This window comes from Globicephala melas, chromosome 20 (genome assembly GCF_963455315.2).
Source record: "Globicephala melas chromosome 20, mGloMel1.2, whole genome shotgun sequence".
NCBI classification, from domain to species: domain Eukaryota; kingdom Metazoa; phylum Chordata; class Mammalia; order Artiodactyla; family Delphinidae; genus Globicephala; species Globicephala melas.
Genome location: NC_083333.1, coordinates 4,958,830 through 4,981,627, shown reverse-complemented (window position 1 = coordinate 4,981,627; position 22,798 = coordinate 4,958,830). Strand labels below are relative to the sequence as shown.

Genomic DNA, 22,798 nt, shown 5'->3' with positions numbered 1-22,798 from the left:
CTGGTCCAGGCAGGGAAGAGCCGGTCGCCCGGAGTAATAGGCTGCTCTGGGTAGAGGGTGGGGGTCGTTTAAAGCTGGGAGGGGTCTAAGGAAAAGAGCTGGGGGCTGAGAGTCCGGCAGTTTCGAACCCACGTCCACCGCTGTTTAAAGCTGAAAGGTAACCTTGGGCAGGTCCCGCTTAACCTTTCTGAACCTCTGGAAGATGTAATGTGTTTCAACGGACTATTGCAAGCATCATGTATGTGATTGAGATCGTTTATAAAAATTGTAAATTGTGAGTACTGTGCCGAGGTTGCTATATCACCAACAGTATCACTGGATTTTAGATCTTACCGTTATTAATGGAACGACTGATTTCTTTGTCAAGGCGAAACATATTGTTTGTAAAACCTCAGTAGGCACAGCACAGACGTGTTTTCTTCATCAGCACAGCAGATCGTGTGCATGTGCAGAAATACCAGTTTCTTCTGTGATGTGACAAATTAACCATCAGACTTGTGTAGGAAAAATACCATACTCTCAGGCATTTTTACAAATGGTATGTAGCTCCTTACTCAAGAGGGAGGCAATAGAGAATGGAAGGCCAATCTGTTAAATGCTTTCTGAACACAGCTCGTTTAGGTTTGTTCCCTTGTAACCACAGTTGGTACTAACGTGCTTTATGATGAGTTGAAGAAACTAGTTTGAGACAAACTGGGAGGGGTGCACAGTGAGGGATGTGCGAATACAATTTGTTATTTTTTAATTGTAAAAAAGTTTTTTGTTGCAAGAGTCTCTGGTTGCCCCAAGGCCCTGTCTCTATTTTGGAGGTTAGATAGCATATAGCAACTTTTCATCTCCACTTTTTGTTACCCTGCCTGTGGAACCTCCAGGGTGGAGTGCCTCTCAAAGAAAGACAGAAGCAGCTGTGCAGGAGCCCAAGAGGTGGCTGGTTTGTTTCTGAGGGGCTGAAGGAGCGCTCCTGAGGCTTTGTTGTTGTTCTTGCTGTTTAGGGTGGACAAAGCAGAGGACAGAGTTAAACGGTGTACTTGGAGAGAGAGAAAATGGCTTTCTAGTCACAGCTTTTGAAAGAGATGAAACTCCTTTCAAAAGGATAGAAAGAGACGATGCTTCAGCTCTGCTGGCTCTGAGGATGCGGAGCTTGAAATGGTGAGGTCTTTTGGAAATTAGTGAGTGATTTGTCTTTCATCTGACCAAAGGTAGGGAGTAGCTGTATTAGATCCTTGAAGGTTCACAGATAAGGAGAATGAATTATTTTATAGGAATAGGGAAATGCACCGTAGGTGTCTTTAACTTCTCCATCTGGTAAAATGTGTTTTACTTCTTTCCTGGAAATACACAGTGATACATTATATTTAACTTTTTGCTTTAGTTCCTTGGCTGTCCCAATAAAATCTGTGTCCATAACACAGAGGTAAGTTTTTTATTCTTATTTAGAGGATAGTTTAAAAAAGAAAGCATTTGTTACTGTTGTCATAGGTCATTTACAGGATACAAATTTATTCTGTCTTTCACCACCACATGGAAGATGAAGTAGAGGTATAAAATGTTAGAACTAACCTAACCATCTTATTTTTAATAGTTGGACATTTATTTTTAATTTTGGTAATGCATTTTCCCCTCTATTGGAAACTTCCATCAGTTCAAACAAGTCCATAAATGCTATCCTTGTTACGTTAAAATGGTAGAGGTTTGTTCAGCTGTGATGAGAATTGCCTGTCCTCTCCTTCTATTCTCTTTCCTATTTGTGGTTCCTTTTATGTAGTAGATTACTGTTACAGAATGAGGAGTCTTCCCCTGAGGGAAAGAAAGGGGATGGCCAGTGCCTTGATTGCCTTGTTGTGTGAGCAGTCCGCCTAAGGGATTACATCCCCCGCCAGGGGATGTAAGGACTTCCCCTGAATCCCTGACATAGCAAGAGCTAAAATAAAAGGAATAAGGTTTACCGGTTCATTTTTATTCTAATAAAATGCATCATTTTTCTTTAAAAAAAAAAAAGCAAAAAGCATCTCATGCCTCGGGGGATCATTTTTATTTTTTTTATTTTTTTAAAAATTAATTAACTAATTAATGTATTTTGGCTGCATTGGGTCTTCGTTGCTGCTCGCGGTCTTTCTCTAGTTGGGGCAAGTGGGAGCTACTCTTCGTTGCGGTGCGCAGGCTTCTCATTGCAGTGGCGTTTCTTGTTGCGGAGCACGGGCTCTAGGCGCGCGGGCTTCAGTAGTTGTGGCTCACAGGCTCTACAGCGCAGGCTCAGTAGTTGTGGCTCACGGGCTTAGTTGCTCCGTGGCACGTGGGATCTTCCCGGACCAGGTCTCGAACCTGTGGCCCCTGCATTGGCAGGCGGATTCTTAACCACTGCGCCACCAGGGAGGCCCCTCGGGGGAACCTTTTTAAAGCAGTCTGTATAAAAACAAAATTTTGGTGTTTTTACCTCCCTCTCTTTTTTCCTGAGAATATTTGCTTGCAAACAGAATCTTTGTTTCTTCAGAGCCTTTGTGATTTTGCCACCCATTCCTTAGCTGAAGTCACTTTTGTGATATTTTTATAGCCACTTAACAATAGAGCACAAAGGGGTTTCTTTTCTTGGTCTGTTTGTCATTTGTTTTGGTTCTTTTTTTTTTTTTTTTTGCGGTACGCGGGCCTCTCACTGTTGTGGCCTCTCCCGTTGTGGAGCACAGGCTCCGGACGCGCAGGCTCAGTGGCCATGGCCCACAGGCCCAGCCGCTCCGCGGCATGTGGGATCTTCCCAGACCGGGGCATGAACCCGCGTCCCCTGCATCGGCAGGCGGACTCTCAACCACTGCGCCACCAGGGAAGCCCTGTTTTGGTTCTTAATAGAGTGCTAACAACTTTAAAGGAATACTATATGAGAAAATGTTAAAAAGGAAAAATAGAGTGGATTTATTTATTTATTTATTTATTAAACCTGAAGTATAGTTGATTTACAATGTTGTGAGGAGAGTGGATTTAACTTAGTGAATTTGTAAGTTGGTTCTGATGTTTGGAGGGTAAAGGATTCAAGAATGGACCTGTGGTTCAGAGTAGCCTTCTGAGGACCAGGGTTTGCTTACCAGTGTTTATTTATTTAGCACGGTTGTTGGCATAGAGTAATTGCTGATTAAATATTTGCTGAAGGGAAAAATAATAACAATATGAATCATAATCAGCAAACATGGGTTCAAATCTTCTGCAACTTTGTGTGTCTTTGAATAAGCTTACCCTTCTGTCTTTACCTGTTTCCTCATATATAAAACAAAGATAATAATTGTACTTACTTCATAGGGTTGTTGTGAGGGTTAAATGTGGTAATACATGTAAATTGTTTAGAATGGTACCTGGTACTTAGTAAATGCTAAATGAATGCTAATTATTACTAGTGTTTGTTGGATACACACTCTCTTTGTGCCCAAACCACTGGTCGAAGATGATTATGACATAGCCCTTGCCCTCTGGGAGTTCACAGTCTAGTGAAGGAAACAGAAGTATACAAAGTAATTACATAGAATGCAATATCTATTTTTTAAAATTTTTTTTAAATTAAAAAAAATTTTTTTTGCAATATCTTATTTTATCAAATCTGTGGTGCTAATGATTGTAAGGCTCACAGTTATTTTGCATACCACTGAGAAAGAAGAAATGCTGCTAATGAGACTGGCATGCCATCAGTTGTAAGGTGTATCCTGTTTTCAGAGAAATATGACGGAAAAAAGGGTGTCTTAGAATTGATGGAGAGACTTCCCTGGGGTCCAGTGGTGAAGACTCCATGTTTCCACTGCAGGGGATGATGGTATGATCCCTGGTTGGGGAACTAAGATCCTGCATGCCACATGGCCAAAAGAAAAAAAAAAAAAGAATTGATGGAGTGTAGTAAGTGGTGCTCTACTAGAGAAAGGTACAACTTGTTACGAGAGTTGATGGAAGGGCTGGGTTCAGATATCGTCAGTAAAGGCCTCTGCTGCACTGAACCTGCATGATAGGCCCTCGCAGATGGACATGAAAGATAGGGCATTCCAGACAGACAGTAAAGTCTGAAAATGGGAAGGGAGAGGGCATTATTGATGTGTACCACCATATCAGGACAAGCAGGAGGAGGAAATGAGCTAAGGCTTTGGCAGAGTAACATTGTATAATGCAGCAGAGCAGGACAGGAAGCTTGGAACATTTTCAGAAGAGACATGAGCCTAATTCTTGGATTTAAACTCCTAAAATATCACAACTCTAAAAAGATGATTCTAATACAATAAATTGGGAAGTGAGAGTATGTGTGAGAAGTGAAGTGGCCAAGGGAAGGGCTGAAGCTTTACAGCTGACCAGAGAGGGGATAAGTGTGAAGTCCCTGTACTCTTGGTGTGAGGTGAATGCTTTCTCAGCAGAGAAGTGTTTAATATCTATTTCTGTCTTTTCACTGCCTATCAGGGTCTTGATTGTGTCCCTGTTAGAGCTTTGTAACTCAGAGTGAAAAGGAATACAACTTGAGAGGAAAAATGCTAAATTTTCTTTATTAAAGATGCATTTAATACAAGGAGGGTAATAAGTTATCAGATTTGATAGCTCAGTTATAAAATGGTGGTTTGGTACAGTGCTGGATTGTACAGTTTCATGGGAAAACATAGGTCATTTAAGGAGTGACTTAAAAGACTCAGAAGAGCTTCCCTGGTGGCACAGTGGTTGAGAGTCCGCCTGCCGATGCAGGGGATATGGGTTTGTGCCCCGGTCTGGGAAGATCCCACATGCCGCGGAGCAGCTGGGCCCGTGAGCCATGGCCGTTGAGCCTGTGTGTCCGGAGCCTGTGCTCCGCAACGGGAGAGGCCCGCATACCGCGGAAGAAAAAAAAAAAGACTCAGAAGAAAAGAAAAAAAAAACTCAGTTATTAATTTTCTGGTAACTAACCCTGAAGCTAGTAGGGAAAACTATGAAAAACGAAAAATAGCATAAGCATGAATTTCTGTAGTGTCTTTTCTTTTCACCGGTAAGCCAAAACTTGACTCTCTCTCTCTCTTTTTATTTTTTTTTTGGCGGTACGCGGGCCTCTCACTGTTGTGGCCTCTCCTGTTGCGGAGCACAGGCTCTGGACGTGCAGGCTCAACGGCCATGGCTCACGGGCCCAGCCGCTCTGTGGCATGTGGGATCGTCCCGGACCGGGGCACAAACCCGTGTCCCCTGCATCGGCAGGCGGACTCTCAACCGCTGCACCACCAGCGAAGCCCTCTTTTTTTTTAAAAAAGTATTTATTTATTTATTTGGTTGTGCCGGGTCTTAGTTGCAACAGGCAGGCTCCTTAGTTACAGCTCACCAGCTCCTTAGTTATGGCACGTGGACAACTTAGTTGTGGCATGCATGTGGGATCTAGTTCCCTGACCAGGGATCGAACCTGGGCCCCCTGCATTGGGAGCACGGAGTCTTAACCTGTGTGCCACCAGGGAAATCCCCCAAACTGGACTCTCTTAAGCTTTTTGGACTCTGGTCTCATTGAAAAATTTTGGGGTTGATCCTCAGCAGTCAAATTCAGCAAACATTGAAGTGCCTACTGTGTGTTAGGCGTTGTGCTAGGCACTGAGAAGTAAAATGTGAATGACATGATCCTTGTTTTTAAGGTGCTCACATTTTTTTTTTTTTTTAATTTTTTGGCCACGCTGCTCGGCATGTGGGATCTTGGTTCTCCCACCAGGGATTGACCCCGTGCCCCCTGCGTTGGAAGCGTGGAGTCTTAACTAACCACTGGACCACCAGGGAAGTCCATTAGGGTGCTCACATTTTTTTAAAAATATTTATTTATTTATTTATGGCTGCGTTGGGTCTTCGTTGCTGTGCGGGCGGTGAGCGGGAGCTACTCTTCATTGAGGTGCGCGGGCTTCTCATTGTGGTGGCTTCTCTTGTTGCGGAGCACGGGCTCTAGGCGCGCGGGCTTCAGTAGTTGTGGCTCCCAGGCTCTAGAGAGCAGGCTCAGTAGTTGTGGCTCACGGGCTTAGTTACTCCACAGCATGTGGGATCTTCCCAGATCAGGGCTCGAACCTGGATCCCCTGCATTGGCAGGTGGATTCTTAACCACTGTGCCACCAGGGAAGTCCCCTAGGGTGCTCACATTTTAATTGGAGGCTGACAAATATGTAATTATGAACCAATACAGTATGTGCTGTCATAGAGATCTGCACTAAGAGCTATGGGAGCACTGGTTCTGCCTGGGGGTGGGAAAGGAAGGTTGGAGAAGGCTTCCTGGAGGAAGAATCAATTGAGTCTTGAGGAATGAATACAGTTTGGCTGCTTCAACAGAAAAGGATTGGAGAAGATAGTGTTTCAAGTGCAAAGAACAACTTGCACAAGGGTATAAGAGTATGGACCCTTAGGCTAGTGGTTTAATGTGCGTAGATCATGGGGTATGGGGTAGAAGTGGAAGGACGTGAGGTGAAAGATGGGTTGGAGCCCAATTGTGGATGGCCTTGGTGAGGGGTCTGAATTTTATTTTGTAGGTGCTATGGAAGAGTTCAGATCACTCTTTAAGAAAAGTAACACTGATGGATCAACAGCAAGGTCCTATATCCTGTGATAAACCATAATGGTAAAGAATATGAAAAAGAATGTCTATGTACAACTGAATCACTTTGCTGTATAACAGAAATTAACACAACATTGTAAATCTACTATACTTCAATACAATAAATTTTAAAAAAAGAAAAGTAATCTAACACTGTTGACAGTGTGGAAGTTAGATTTTAAAAGGAGAAATTGGCTGCAGGGAGACAGTTAGTTATGAGACTGGTGTGATGGTTGCTTGAGAGATATTGAAGATCTCAATTACAGTGGTAGTGATGGAATTGTAGACAGATTAAAGAGCTTTTTAAGAGACTGACTAGAAGGATCTTATTGACTTTATGTTGGGGAGTGTGTAAGGGAGAAGTGGTTGTCGAAGATGGATTTGAAATTGCTTGGGCAACTAAGTGGATGGTGATGTCATTAAACAAGGTAGGGAATACAGGAATAAGAGGGTGTTACATTTGAGGGAAAATGAGTTTGATTTTGGTATGTTAGATTTGAGGTGTCTGGGAAATCCAGGAGCAAATGTCCAATAGGCTTCTGGATATTTGGGTCTAGAGTTCGGTAGAGAGGTTTAGAATGGAGATGCAGATCTAGAAATCATTAGGGTGTAAGTAATAGTTAAAGCCAGCATGATGACCCTGTGAGTCTAAGTTCCAGTTGCTTAATATGTTGTTCATTCACATCATCTGGAGGGATTGGCTTAATGGAACTGTGGCACTCAGTACTTTCTCAATAGTAGTTCATACTTATTTTTACATTTTTTAATGTGTTACATACTTGGCTTAAATTAGCAGCTTTTAGGTTGCAAGCAAGAATAAAACACAAAACTTCACATCTTAGTGGAAAGAATGGTATTACTCTTAATTAAATAAGGATACCATTCCTGCTTAAAAGCATATGTAAGTTTGTAAATTTTTCAATGAAAGGAAATTAGTGGGCACATCAGCTGTACATTTTCTTTTCCTATTCTCAGTGGTTTACCAGACTTAGAAAACTGCCTTTTCTTTATTTCTTTTTTCTTTCTTTCTCTCCTTCCTTCCTTCCTTCTTTTATTTTTGGCTGTGTTGGGTCTTTGTTGTGGCACACGGGCTCCTCTCTAGTTGTGGCGCGTGGGTTCTGTAGTTGCGGCACACGGGCTCTCTAGTTGTGTCGCGCAGGTTCAGTTGCCCTGCAGCATGTGGGATCTTGGTTCCCCGACCAAGGATCCAACCCGCGTCCCCTGCATTGGAAGGCGGATTCTTAACCACTGGACCACCAGGGAAATCCTGAAAACTGCCTTTTCTAACATCAGTTCCATTATAGATATGGGGGGGAAAAAAGGAATCTGTTCCACTGAGTACCTCAGATTAAAAGCTAGGTGAGAGCTTCCCTGGTGGCGCAGTGGTTGAGAGTCCGCCTGCCGATGCAGGGGACGCGGTTTCGTACCCCGGTCCGGGAAGATCCCACATGCCGCGGAGTGGCTGGGCCCGTGAGCCATGGCCGCTGAGCCTGCGCGTCCGGAGCCTGTGCTCCACAACGAGCGAGGCCACCACAGTGAGAGGCCCGCGTACCGCAAAAAAAAAAAAAAAGCTGGGTGATTTTTTTTTTTGGCTGCTTTGGGTTTTCGTTGCTGTGCGCGGGCTTTCTCTAGTTTTGACCAGCGGGGGCTACTCCTCATTGCGGTGCATGGGCTTCTCACTGCAGTGGCTTCTCTTGTTGTGGAGCACAGGCTCTAGGCATGCGGGCTTCAGTAGTTGTGGCTCGCAGGCTCTAGAACGCAGGCTCAGTAGTTGTGGCGCACGGGCTTAGTTGCTCCACAGCATGTGGGATCTTCCCGGACCAGGGCTCGAACCCTGGTGGATTCTTAACCACTGTGCCACCAAGGAAGTCCCAAGCTAGGTGATTTTTATGAACCAAAACCTCAGAAGATTTGATTTGAAGACCACAGGATAATTTTTAATTAGTGATACCAGGTTAGTTCAGAGTTGGGATTGGGAACTCAAGTCAGCTATCTCTGTGCAGTCTTCTCCTACCACACAGCTTTCCACCGTTTATATAATAACTGAAAACACTGAAATAAATATGCCCGATGGTAAGTGAAAGATATACATGCTGTTGTTGCTTTTTGGAAGGACAATTTGGTATAATTTAGGTGCTTTTTTTTTTAGTTCATGATTTTGAAATATAAGCAAAGGCATGTTTTATGAAAGGAAGGAATTTGCAGAGTGTTTAAAGTTGTTGGTATATTTTAGCTAAGCATTTTTAATATTGACATTGAACAGGATGTCTGGCTTTGACTGGAGTTTCAAATGCTGGGAATCACAGACATCTCTAGGGTCTTGACTTGGTTCAAGGCTTAGCTTCCCATATTTCTCTTTTTCTCCCTTTCCTTGGGGATTTAATGTTAAAAAGAAAATTAATCTGTAGATATGTTATCATTTTACCCCTTTATTATGGAAAATTTCAAATATATGCAAGAGTAGACAGAACAGTATAATGAACCCCTATCACTCTGTTATAATAATTGTCAACTCATGCCTGTCTTGTTTCATCTATGTACCCCCTACCCACTAACCCACCTACATTATTTTTTAAAAATCCAAGATATCATAATTTCATGAATAAATATTTCAGTATGTATCTCTAAAAGATAAGGACTAAAAGAAATCCCACAAAAAATTAACAGGCATTTTATTTCTTAATAGCATCAGTTATCCAGTTAGTTTTCACATTTCCCCAATTACCTCAATAATTTTTCAACTGTTTGTTTGGAACAGTATCCAAATAGGTCCATACACAATGATTTCATGTCTGCTTTTTATCGTTTAACCTATAGGTTTGCCCTCCATTTCTTCATGTATTCATTGACGATCTCTCCTTTTTTTTTTTTTAATTTATTTATTTATTTTTGGCTGCGTTGGGTCTTCGTTGATGCACGTGGGCTTTCTCTAGTTGGGGGGAGCAGGGCTACTCTTCGTTGCAGTGCGTGGGCTTCTCATTGAAGTGGCTTCTCTTGTTGCGGAGCACAGGCTCTAGGTGCATGAGCTTCAGTAGTTGTGGCACGCTGGCTTAGTTGCTCCGCGGCATGTGAGATCTTCCCGGACCAGCGCTCAAACCCGTGTCCCCTGCGTTGGCAGGCAGATTCTTAACCACTGCGCCACCAGGGAAGCCCCAAGATACCTCCTTTTTAACAGCTGTTATCCCCTTTTACTCTTTTGGAGGATTCCTTTTACAGTATGTCTACAAGATAGGACATTCTCTTTTCAGTTTCTTCCTGTCATTCAAAGCAATTGGTCATTCACAACAAAGATTTATGCATTGCCTATTCTGTGCTAGGAGCTAAGAATGAATTAGCTAGTGTAGCTAGTTCTGCCCACCCAGTTTATGTCCTGATGGGAGAAACAAAGTTAGCTATCAGTTATAGAATATAACATGTTAAGAGGGATGTTAGAGGACCTCAGGGTGCAATGGAAACATGTTAACCCTTAACCCATATTTGGGGGATCAAGAAAGGCATGTGGATGGATGAAGGAATGTTCAATGTAACACCTGAAGGATGACTTGGAGTTAGGATTACTGGCAGCAGAGGGACTGTTGTTTGTAAAGTATAATAAGTTTAACATTTTTATTTTCACTATTTGAAATAAACAGCATGTTTTTTAGGAAAATTGTGTTTTCAACTTTATTGTACCAAATAATATTAATACATATCTTTATACAAAGCACTTTTCTTCCCTTTTGCACAACTGCAAGGAAATCTCAAAACAGCTGTGCAAGTGAAAAATCAGAACCTTGAAAAATAAGCCTAGAATTTCCAGCCCTTACAATGCTCCCATCATTTGTTTGCTTGTTTATTTATTTATTTATGGCTGTGTTGAGTCTTCGTTGCTGCACGTGGGCTTTCTCTAGTTGTGGTGAGTGGGGGCTACTCTTCGTTGCGATGTGAGGGCTTCTCATTACGGTGGCTTCTCTTGTTGCGGAGCACAGGATCTAGGTGCGTGGGCTTCAGTAGTTGTGGCTTATGGGCTCTGTAGTTGTGGCTTATGGGCTCCGTAGTTGTGGTGCACGGGCTTAGTTGCTCTGCAGCATGTGGGATCCTACCGGACCAGGGCTCGAACCCATGTACCCTGCATTGGCAGGTGGATTCCCAGCCACTGGGCCACCAGGGAAGCCCGTACCCCCATCGTCTTTCTTAAGGTTAACCTAGGCAGCCAACTTCCATCTATAAGTAGACACTTTTGGGGAAGCTTAAAAAATCCTTGACAAGTTGATTCTAAAATTTATATGGAACCAAAATAGCCAAAGCAATTTTGAAAAAGGTTAACAAAGTTGGAAGACTCATACTACCTGATTTCAAGACTTACTGAAGATCTACGGTAACCAAGACAGTGTGGTATTGGCAAAAGGATAGATATATAGATCAATGAACAGAATAGAGAATAGAGAAATAGACCCACACTATTAAATAGGGCTGTTTGATTTTTGACGGAGGTGCAAAGGCAAGTCAACAGAGAAAGGATAGTTTTCTCAACCGCTAGTCATTGGAACCACTAGATATCTATACGCAAAAAAAGAAAAAAAGAACCTCAACCTACACTTCACACCTTATGTAAAAATTAACTCAAGATCAATCACAGACCTTAATGTAAAATGGAAAGCTATAAAATATTTAGAATGAAACAGGAGAAAATCCTTGTTACCTTGAGTTAGGCAAAGAGTTCTTAGATACAGTACCAAAAGCAAGATCCATAAAAGAAAAAATTGATAAATTGGGCTTCATCAAAATTTAAAACTTTTACTCTGCAAAAGCCAAGATACAGACTGGGAGGAAGTATTTGCAAGTCATATATCAAGATAGGAACTGTATATAGAATGTATAAAGAGCTCAAAACTCATCAAGAAGAAAAGCAAATGACACCATTAAAAAAATGGGTGAGAGATTTGAATGACTTCAGCAGAGAAGATATATGGATGGCAAATAAGCTCATGAAAATGTCCTCAACATCTTAGTCATTAGAAAAATGGAAATTAAAATCATAATGAGATGTGCCATTAGAATGACTAAAAAACAACAAAAGAAAACTGTGTAGATTATGGACTGATGAGGATGTGGAACAATTGGAACTTTGGAAAACACTGTGGGGGTTTCTTATAAAGTAAAACATACACTTAACCATATGACTCAGGTGTTTACCCAAATTAAATGACAACCTCTGACACAAAAACCTGTATGTGAATATTTATAGCAGCTTTATTGGTACTCACCCAAAACTGGAAACAACCTGAATATCCCTCAACTTTGGAATGGAAAAACCAACTGTGATATATCCATACAATGGAATACTACTCAGCAACAAAAAGGAACTATTCATATATGCAATAACATGAATGAATCTCATATGCATCATGGTAAGTGAACGAAGCCATACTCAAAAGGCTACTCTACAACCAGGACCTACTGTATAGTACAGGGAACTATATTCAATATCTTATAATAAACTATAATGGAAAAGAATCTGAAAGAGAATGTATATATGTGTGTGTGTGTATATATATATATGTGATATATATATATATATCACATATATATAACTGAATCACTTTGTTGTACACCTGAAACTAACATAACTTTGTAAGTCAACTATACTTCAATTAAAAAAAATACTACATGATTGAATTTATATGACATTCTGGAAGACTCAAAACTATAGGGACGATGGAGAACAGATCAATGATTGCCTTGGGTTAAGGGTAGGTGAAGTGTTTGACTACAGGGGGGTAGCATGAGGATATTTTGGGGAGGTGATAGAACTGTTCTGTACCTTGTTTGTGGTTATAGTTATATGAATTTATGAGAACTCTTAGAACTGAACACTATAAAATGAATTTTACTGTGTAAAATTTTTATTTATTTATTTATTTATGTCTGCATTGGGTCTTCATTGCTGTGCACGGGCTTTCTCAGGGTCTACTCTTTTTTTTTTTTTTTTTTTTTTTTTGCGGTACACGGTCCTCTCACTGCTGCGGCCTCTCCCGTTGCGGAACACAGGCTCCGGATGCGCAGGCTCAGCGGCCATGGCTCACGGGCCCAGCCGCTCCGCGGCACATGGGATCCTCCCAGACCGGGGCACGAACCCTTGTCCCCTGCATCGGCAGGTGGACTCCCAACCACTGCACCACCAGGGAAGCCCTCAGGGTCTACTCTTCGTTGCGGTGTGTGGGCTTCTCATTGCGGTGGCTTCTCTTGTTGCCCAGTGCGGGCTCTAGGCACACGGGCTTCAGTAGTTGTGGCACGTGGGCTCAGTAATTGTGGCTTGCAGGCTGTAGAACGCAGGCTCAGTAGTTGTGGTGCACTGGCTTAGTTGCTCCATGGCATGTGGGATCTTCCCGGACCAGAGCTCGAACCGTGTCCCCTGCATTGGCAGGCGGATTCTTAACCACTGTGCCACCAGGGAAGTCCCTGTGTAAAATTTTTCAGAAAGAAAGTCTGAGGGTAGAAGACTTTAAAAAAGATTTTAAATAACTCTTTAAAGACATTAAAGAATTCCAGAAATACAACTTCTTAAATATTTGAATTTTTTAACTTAATTTCTTTTTTGAATATATTTTAAATAATTTAAAAGATACGTAATGAGGGGACTTCCCTCGTGGTCCAGTGGGTAAGACCCGGTGCTCCCAGTGCAGGGGGCCTGGGTTCGGTAGTTGGTCAGGGAACTATATCCTGCATGCCGCAACGAAGATCCCGCGTGCCACAACAAAGACCTGGCGCAGCCAAAATGAAGACCTGGTGCACCCCTCTGCTGGGCATCCATCCTCTTCCCTTTGCTACTGGTTTTTTGGTGAGAGATAATTTGAACTATTTGCTAGTGTTTCTGGATCATGTCTCTACTCTGCCCTTTTTTCCCACAAATACTCTGGTTTTCCATCAGATCTCAAATTTCTAAGTAAGGACTTTTATTTAGATAAAATAAGATCTTTCCTCTTATGTAAGGGATTGTTGGGTATCCAATTAGGCTTCTATATCTCACCTAAATATTTGCCTGTTCTTGGTAAATCATTAATCTCTAGTCCGTTGATGTTACTCTCTTCCCCATCTTTCTCTCAAAGGCTATCAAGTGGATTATCTTTACTTCTTTCTTCCACACCTATAGAGTTTACTATATTCATGTTGGCCTTTCCTTTCTTCACTATACTGTTAATCCTCTGTAACCTTGTATCACTGTTTCTCTTTCAGCCGAATCCTTAGTCTTCCTGTCTTTATTTTTTCTTTTCACAGGTGATGTAATTCACTGCACACACAGACAACTTCTCCAGATGTCTAGGTTTAACTCAGATCTCTCTCTTTCTCTCTCTTTCCCTCTCCCCTGCGCCATCCCTCCTTCCCTCCTAGAATCCAGGCCTATATATATATATTTTTTTCAGGCCTATATTTCCAAAACCCACCTAGACATTGCATAGGCATCACAGAATTCATTGTCTTCCCCACAAAATCTAAACATTCTAGATTTCCTGCCTAGTTGAACGGTATTAACAGCCACACAGTTGCCTAAATCAAAAACTTTGGACTTGACCTTGTTTCTTCCTTCTCCTTCATCACTCATATCTGGTTGATACCTAGGTCTGATTTTAACCTTCAAGGTCTCCTAAACCTGCCGTTTCCTTTCCAGCCATATTGCTGAAGTCTTGGATTAGACCGTTTTCATTTCTCACTTGGACCGTTGCAGTAACCTCCTAACTGGTCTGTATGCCTCAGGTCTTATCATCCTTCACTTGATCCACCACACTGCCACAAGAGTGATCTTCCTAAATTCTAAGACTACTTACGGGCTTTCCCTTTCAAACCCTTCATTACCCACAGTGCCTGATACATAGCACATGCTTGATTCCATCTTCCCTCCTCCTTTCCTCATTATGTTTTTGCTCAGGCTGTTTTCTTTCCCTCCAAGGACACTTCCAAAACAGGCAGACAGACATAACCAATAATCTAGTGAATCTCCTGATTAATCTTTAGGGTTTAGCTCACAGCTCATTTCTTCTGTGAAGTCTTCCTAGTTTCCAAGTCAGAATTAATCACTTCTGCTTCTGGGCTGCTCTGATATTTTAGTATCCTGTTAGCATTACACTTATTATTCTAATGTTTTGTTTCATCAGCTGGATTGTGAGCTCTTTGTGGGTAGGGGTTATGTCTTTTTTACCCTTTTAAGTTCAGCAGCACCTAACAACTAAGCCTGCCAAATTTATTGAGTTTCTAGTATGTGTTGGGAACTAACAATTCTCTTGTAAGCAAAGTCCCTGTTCTTATGGAGCTGATGTTCTAGTGAGGGTAAACAGACAACAAACAACTTTTAAAAAATCAGTTGCAGAGCATTAAAACAGCATGATGTATTAGAGGATGAATGGATAGCTACTTTAGATTGGGAGAATAGGGAATATCTCTCTGAGGGTATGGCATTTAAGATCCAGGAGGATACAAGGATTAGCAGATCAAGCATTCCAGTGCAAAACTAAGGAGGAATGAACTCCATATGTTGGAGGAGCAGGAATAAGACCAATGTGGCTTGAATATGGTGGGTGAGAGGGAGAGTGATGCAAGAAGAGGACAGAGGCCATATGACATTGAGATTTGAAAGCTAGGGTAGTGTGCTTCCTTTGGAGGCTTTTAAGCAGGGATATGATGTGAGTTGATTTGTACTTTTAGAAAGATACTCTGGTTACTGTGTATAAATGGTGATTATATTTATTGAGATGGGTAAGACTGTGGCAGAACATATTTATCAAGGATTCTGTTTTGGTCATGTCGAGTTCAAGCTGCATGTTCGACAGCCAACTGGAGCTGTAGATAGTTGGGTAGAAAAGCCTGGCATTCCAGGGAGAGGTCTGGGCTGGAATTGTAGACTTGGAGATCATCAACGTGTAGATAGAAGTTGAAATCATGGAATTCAGTCAGGAGGTCACCTAGAATGGTCTGTGTCTAGAGAAGAGAGGTCTGACACAGAAGGAGTAGCCAGTGAGGTAGGAGGAAAACCAGGAAAAATGATGTTATGGAAGGCAAGTAAAGAACATGTAAAGAAGGGAGTGGACCACTGTATTGCATTGCTGTCTCAGATAAGAGCAGAGAAGTACCTGTGGGGTTTGGCAACCTAGAGGTTATTGGTGATCTTGAGTAGAACTACTCATTGGACTGGTGGAGATAGATGTCTGATTGTAGTGGTTGGAGGGAGCAAATGAGATGAAAAGCATTTCATTTTTGTATGATGATGGCGAGGTTTTGGAAGCCTGTTTCTAAAAACTTCCTGTGTAGTTACTAAATTCTTACTTATTTGTATTCCAATGTGGTTATATATTTTTGTCAAAGCATTATAATCTTAATGTTTTTGTACCATCATTTTAGGTAGATTCCTGTCCTCTCAAAACCTAGCTTAGGGGCTTCCCTGGTAGCGCAGTGGTTAAGAATCCGCCTGCCAAGGCAGGGGACACAGGTTCGAGCCCTGGTCCGGGAGGATCCCACATGCCGCGGAGCAGCTAGGCCCGTGCACCACAACTACTGAGCATGCTCTCTGGACCCCACGAGCTACAACTCCTGAGCCCGTATGCCACAACTACTGAAGCCCGCGCACCTAGAGCCCATGCTCCGCAACAAGAGAGGCCACCGCAATGAGAGGCCCACGCACTGCAATGAAGAGTAGCCCCTGCTTGCCACAACTAGAGAAGGCCCACACGCAGCAACAAAGATCCAATGCAGCCAAAAATAAATAAAATAAATTTATTTAAAAAAAACCCCAAAAAAACCCCTAGTTTAACTAGGGTTATGAACAATACATATACACTGGTGAGTGAATGAGACTGTATTTAAGGATCAGGTCCCTAGTCTTGGAAAAGCAGACCGGCTTCACCTTGGCTTTATGATACATCAGTTTTCTCAGCTGTCAAATGAGGATAACAGGACCAGTTTAGCTCAGTGGGTGGTTGTGAGGCATGACTACTAATGAAAATTGTAAAACACTTTTGCAAGTTAAAATGTGATATAAATGCTAAATAATAATTTTTGTTTTTTGTTGGGTTTTTTTTTGCGGTACACAGGCCTCTCACTGTTGTGGCCTCTACCGTTGCGGAGCACAGGCTCCGGACACGCAGGCCCAGCCGCCATGGCTCACAGGCCTAGCCGCTCCGCGGCATGTGGGATCTTCCTGGACCGGGGCACGAACCCGTGTCCCCTGCATCGGCAGGCGGACTCTCAACCACTGCGCCACTAGGGAAGCCCTAAATAATAGTTCTTTATTGGGATGTTGTGAAAATTAGCAATATGCTGTCTCTTAGAGCCCTTAAGTTCCTTTTGAGAAAGGTGATATATATATATATTTTTTTTTTCTTTTTAAATAAATTTATTTTATTTTTGGCTGCATTGGGTCTTCATTGCTGCGCGCGGGCTTTCTCAAGTTGTGGCGAGTGGGGGCTACTCTTTGTTGCGGTGCATGGGCTTCTCATTGCGGGGGCTTCTCTTGTTGCGGAGCACCGGCTCTAGGTGCGCGGGCTTCAGTAGTTGTGGAGAGCTGGCTTCAGTAGTCGTGGCTCGCGGGCTCTAGAGTGCAGGCTCAGTAGTTGTGGCGCACGGGCTTAGTTGCTCCGCGGCATGTGGGATCTTCCTGGACCAGGGCTCAAACCTGTGTCCTCTACATTGGCAGGCTGATTCTTAACCACTGCACTACTAGGGAAGTCCCGGTGATATATTTTTGTAAATACTATTTGCAGAAAAAAATAGCTCAGGATTTGGGAAAAGATTGCTATCCTAATTTCTGGAGTGTAACAATTATGGAACCATAATGAGACAACTTTTTATTAAAGAGAATATTTCCTAAAGGTTTATTATAATAATCACTTTAGAGGTTTCTTATCACAAGGGTTTTACCATCTTGGCGTTTTGGTTCAAGTGAGGGTGTGAGTGGCACCCTATGGCAGTTAAAACTCTGTTTAAAGGACTGGTGGTGGTGGTTTATTGTCTATATTTAAAGTGTCACAGCCAATCAATAGAACCACTCAAAAAAAAGCATTGAAAAAGCATTTTAATTTATTTTAGGCAACACCATATAGACATTTTAATGTAGGCTTAGGTGATGGTTGCAGTTAGGCTTTAAAGAGAGAGACAGTGCCATTTCAGGCAAAACTAGCACTCCTTGTTCCACACCTGGTTCTAAATATAGAATTGGTGGCATCATTACCTATAATGTACTTAGAAAATGCCTGAAATTTGAATCTGATGAACTAAATTTTTCTCAGCCTCTAAAGTGACATTAACAATAGAGGAAAACTGGGATGTGGTTCTTTTGATGTTTAAAACCGATAAGGGAAATGGTTAAGCAATAGTCTGCTGACGTGCTCAGAACTTTACCCTGCTGACAGCTCAGTTGGGATCTTGTGTATTATTTTTTTCTGTGGAGACCTGTGTATTGCTAATTTTAGAACAGAGTGACATGAAGTTCTTAGCTTTACATAGGTCGGAATTGAATCTTTTTTCTGGAATTTCAGTTCCACAATCCATTACCTCTTTGTATCAAGGACAAGTGAAAGGTTTAGGTTTCTTTTCCTCTTTGATGGGAAGACTGTACTTGTTTTTGCCTCACCCAGGCATTATTCGCTTTATTTTTGCATTTGGTGACTGGAAAGGGGGTCCCTGAATGGTCTGCTTCTACAGCAAAGACGGTGGAGTAAGCTTTCTTTCTTGGAGATGCTTTACATTTGTGGTTGTATTTAGGCTTTCTGTTATCTGCTGCCATCATCTGCCTTGCTCATTGTAGACTCAGGGATTGGCTTCAAGTTCATAGGTAAAGGTTCATCTTAAATTCTTATTTTAGTTCCTTTGGGTTTGATTTGCAGTTGACCTGTATCCATTCTACTTAATTGTTTCTTGTTTCTTTTCCAGAGTAGATATTTCACAAAGCTTCTATCATATATTTTTAGGAATGTATATTTTTTCCAGCTTTATTAAGGTATAATTGATTAATAAAATTGTAAGATATTAAAGTGTACAACATGATTTGAGGCACCCTTATCTTCTGTTATTGTTCTTTTTATTCTGGAGGCTTGCAGTTGGCAGTACTATCAAGCCAAAATACCTTTGGGACTGTATGGAGAAGGCACTTTCCACCACTTCCTAACAATATGGAATATATGTAATACTTGATCTTATGTATTTCTTCTGTGACTACTAACTAGTTCATGCCCTTTGAAAATATCCCCTTCGGTTGTTTCTTTTTCTTATTGACTTGTAAAAGTTATTCGTATTTTGTGGCCAATTTGTTGCAAATATTCTTTAAGGCTATGTATAAATGAGAAAGCGGCTATTGCATCAAATGTTTATCCAAGATGATATTTGGTTAAAATGTTTGCCTTGGTTATTTGAGCAATGGTAAGCTTCTTTTGTCTCTTTCCTTCCAAAAATGCATAGAAAATCTCCTTCTGTCTGAAGTAAAGTGTTGGCTCTGTGTTGGTTATAATTTGCTTTTTCTGGCTGGCAGAGCCTTCTTTTTGTTTTCTATCTTCTGACAGATTATAGGATTGTGGGGAAACAGCGTCCAGGGCTTTTTCAGGAACTGTGCCATTTTATCTACAGGAGAAGCCATTGGCTTTGGCACTAGAAGGGAATTGGCTCTTCATTTAAAGATGCCAAATCATGCTTGATTCACAAGTTTGCTGTCTCATTTTGTGTATGTGTGTGAAACTTTTTCAGGATGTTGGCTTTTACTTTTTCTACCATGTGCTACTCCATCAGTATGAGAAATTAACAACTTGTTCCTTCTCTCCAACTCTCCACCCCCAACACACACAATCCAAACATCCCAAACCATAGCAAAAGATGCAGCAGTCATTTTGAGGATTAGGGCAACTTAATTTGCATAAGAGAGAGCACATTTAGGAAACTTCTACTTATTTATTTATCCTTGATGTGCTCTTTGCAGGGAGGTGTAGTGTAATTTATCTTGATTTCAAATGAGAATTTTTATTATCATGTAAGCAGTCTTAACTCCAATTGTATCTGTTACCTTCATGCTTTTTAAACTGTGTACAATTGATTTTGAAACCTAGCCAACTAGATATTTTAGCAAATCTTCCACACACGTTAATGCCTCACTCCTCTACTTTCTATAGATAACAGTTTAAAGATAGCTTCTTTTTTTTTTTAAAGAATCTTTTTTTTTAATTTTTTAAAATTTATTTATTTATAGCTGTGTTGGGTCTTCGTTTCTGTGTGTGGGCTTTCTCTAGTTGCAGCAAGCGGGGGCCACTCTTCATTGTGGTGCGTGGGCCTCTCACTATCGTGGCCTCTGTTGTTGCGGAGCACAGGCTCCAGACGCGCAGGCTCAGTAATTGTGGCTCATGGGCCCAGTTGCTCCGCGGCATGTGGGATCTTCCCAGACCAGGGCTCGAACCCGTGTCCCCTGCATTGGCAGGCGGATTCTCAACCACTGCACCACCAGGGAAGCCCTAAAGATAACTTCTAAGTGAAGCTATTTCCATTTAGATTAAGGTGGGAAAATTGTAAATAGGAGAGTAAGCCAGTTTTGATAAGCTGGTTTGTCTAGTATGAATTTTTATATGGACACATGTTTTTTTCCTCCCTCTGCCAAACCGTCCTGCCCCAAACCCACAGTCTTGCAAAAGTTGGGGTTTGGTTCTCATGTGCATTCTTTGTTGTAGTTTGCCTTTTTTTCCCAAACTGGTGTCTCCCTTCACTAGACTAAGCACCTTAAAGACAGAGTTTGTAGCTTATTCATCTTTTTGTCTCTGGGGTCTAATGAAGTTCCTGGTATGTAGGAATGCAGTAAATACGTGGTGATGTGAGTGAATGAATGAATGAATGAATTGAATTCCCAAAGATACAGTGAATGGATTTTATACTTCCCTCTAGTGTCTGAAAGAGAAAGTGCAGCCAGTTAAAAAAAAGGTTAAAAGAATACCTTGCTACATTGAAATAATAGTCAAAGCATTGCCTTTTTTCTTTTTTTCCCCCAAGTTTTCACACTTGTTTTTTCAGACCTGTTGTTCTCTTTAAGTCTAGTGAATAATAAATTTCCTTATCAAAGTTTGTGTTCTGTCTCTTGGGTGTTTGAATTTTGTAAAATGTCACTAGTGGGTCTTTATGGGGAAAATGCCTTTTTATTTTATTTTATTTATTTATTTACTTATTTTTTAACACTAAAGTTTTATTTTTTTTCTTTGCCATTATGCTTTATTACAGGATATTGGATATAGTTCCCTGTACTATCCAGTAGGACCTTGTGGTTTATCCAATCTATATATAATAGTTTGCATCTGCTAATACCAAACTCCCAATCCCTCCCTCCCCCACCCCCTCCCCCTTGGTAACCAAAAGTCGGTTCTCTATGTCTGTGAGTCTGTTTCTGTTTTGTAAATAAGTACATTTGTGCATATTTTAGATTCCACATATAAGTCACATCATGTGGTATTTTTCGCTTTTGTTTTTTTTATTTTTATTGGAGTACAGTTGCTTTACAATGTTGTGTTAGTTTCTACTGTACAGCAAAGTGAATCAGCTATATGTATACATATATCCCCTCTTTTTTGGATTTCCTTCCCGTTTAGGTCACCACAGAGCATTGAGTAGAGTTCCCTGTGCTATAAAGTAGGTTCTCATTAGTTATCTATTTTATACATAGTATCAGTATATGTCAGTCCCAGTCTCTGAATTCATCCTCCCCCTGCTTCTGATTTATTTCACTTAGTATGATAATCTCTAGGTCCATCTTCATTGCTGCAAATGGCATTATTTCATTTTTTTCTGGCTGAGTAGCATTCCATCGTTTATATATACCACATCTTCTGTATGCATTTATCTGTTGATGGACATTTAGGTTGCTTCCATGCCTTGGCTATTATGCATAGTGCTGCTATGAACATGGGGGGGTGGGGTGCAGGTATCTTTTCAAATTATAGTTTTGTCTGGATATGTGTGCAGGAGTGGGATTTCTGGATCATATGGCAACTCTATTTTTAGTTTTTTGAGGAACCTCCGTACTGTTTTCTATAGTGGCTGCACCAATTTACATTCCCACCAACGGTGTAGGAAGGTTCCCTTTTCTCCACACCCTCTCCAGCATTTGTTATTTGTAGACTTTTTAATGATGGCCATTCTGACTGGTGTGAGGTGGTACCTCGTAGTTTTGATTTGGAAAATGCCTTTTTAATAGTGTTTAGCTTAGGTTCAGAATAGATCATTGTTATTGTTTTATTTTTGTTATCTGGTTCTGCTGAAAACTGTATATTTATTTTGATTTGAGTAAATTAAGCATCAAACGCACCTTTTGGGGGTTTTTTTGCTTGTTAAAAGTGTCATTTGGGAAATTTGCAAAATAGAGTACTCAAGAAATATTGAAGTGCAAACAATGATCAGACTAGATGGATGTTACCTAAACTAGTTTTCAGTCCAACCCATTGATCTTTCCTTCTGTTTCTGAGAGATGGTATGTTTGTTTTGTGTTTTAATATCTTTTGCTGATTGTGAATGTAAGGCATGTTCAACACACAAAGTTCAAAAATTACAAATAATAATTTGTAATTCTACTACTCAGCTAATCTATTAAAATTACAAAATTAATGCATGTTTTTTATCTTTTAAAAGATTGAGTAAAACAAATATAAAAATTTTTTCCTCTTCATTCCTCCGTACCCCTCTTTTCCTCCTCTCAGTGGTTACTACTGTTGACAGATTGGTGTATGTACTTCTAGATATTTTCTTGGACCTACAGACATATATATAATATTCATATGTGCTTCAAAAATAGATATGTTTATCTTATAATACAATCTGAAACTTGATGTTTTAAAACTTTTTGAGATAAAATGTATAGGAAAGTGCACGTTAAGTGTACAGCTCAATGAATTTTCACAAATTGAACATACTTACGTAACTAGTTCTCAGATCAAGAAACATTACCAGCCCTCTTGAATCCCCTCCTAGCAATTTGTCCATGATATTGTTGAAGCACAGAGTGGATAAGTCCTTGGTCAGTACCAGCAGACTTAGAATTTGGTTATTTGTTCTATCTTGAAAATGAATGAAGTTATTAATTATTTCAACTTTGGTGGCTGTTATGAGAACTTGGGTCATTTAGTGATTTGGACCATTCTTTTGCTGTAGTGTTTACTGGTCTAAATATTTATAGAGAACTTTACTATGTATGACTTACTGTGCAAAATTGGGAAAGGAGAAGATACAAAAACAAGTGTAATATAAGCTTTGACTTACAGTCTAAATTAGGAAGACAAA

At 40.9% G+C, this 22,798-nt stretch overlaps 1 protein-coding gene across 2 annotated transcripts in view; it reads left to right on the top strand.

Moving 5' to 3' along the window:
* The window catches only part of FAM222B (family with sequence similarity 222 member B), a 74,730-nt gene that overhangs the window by 10,116 nt on the left and 41,816 nt on the right, over nucleotides 1-22,798 (top strand). The window lies entirely within an intron of this gene.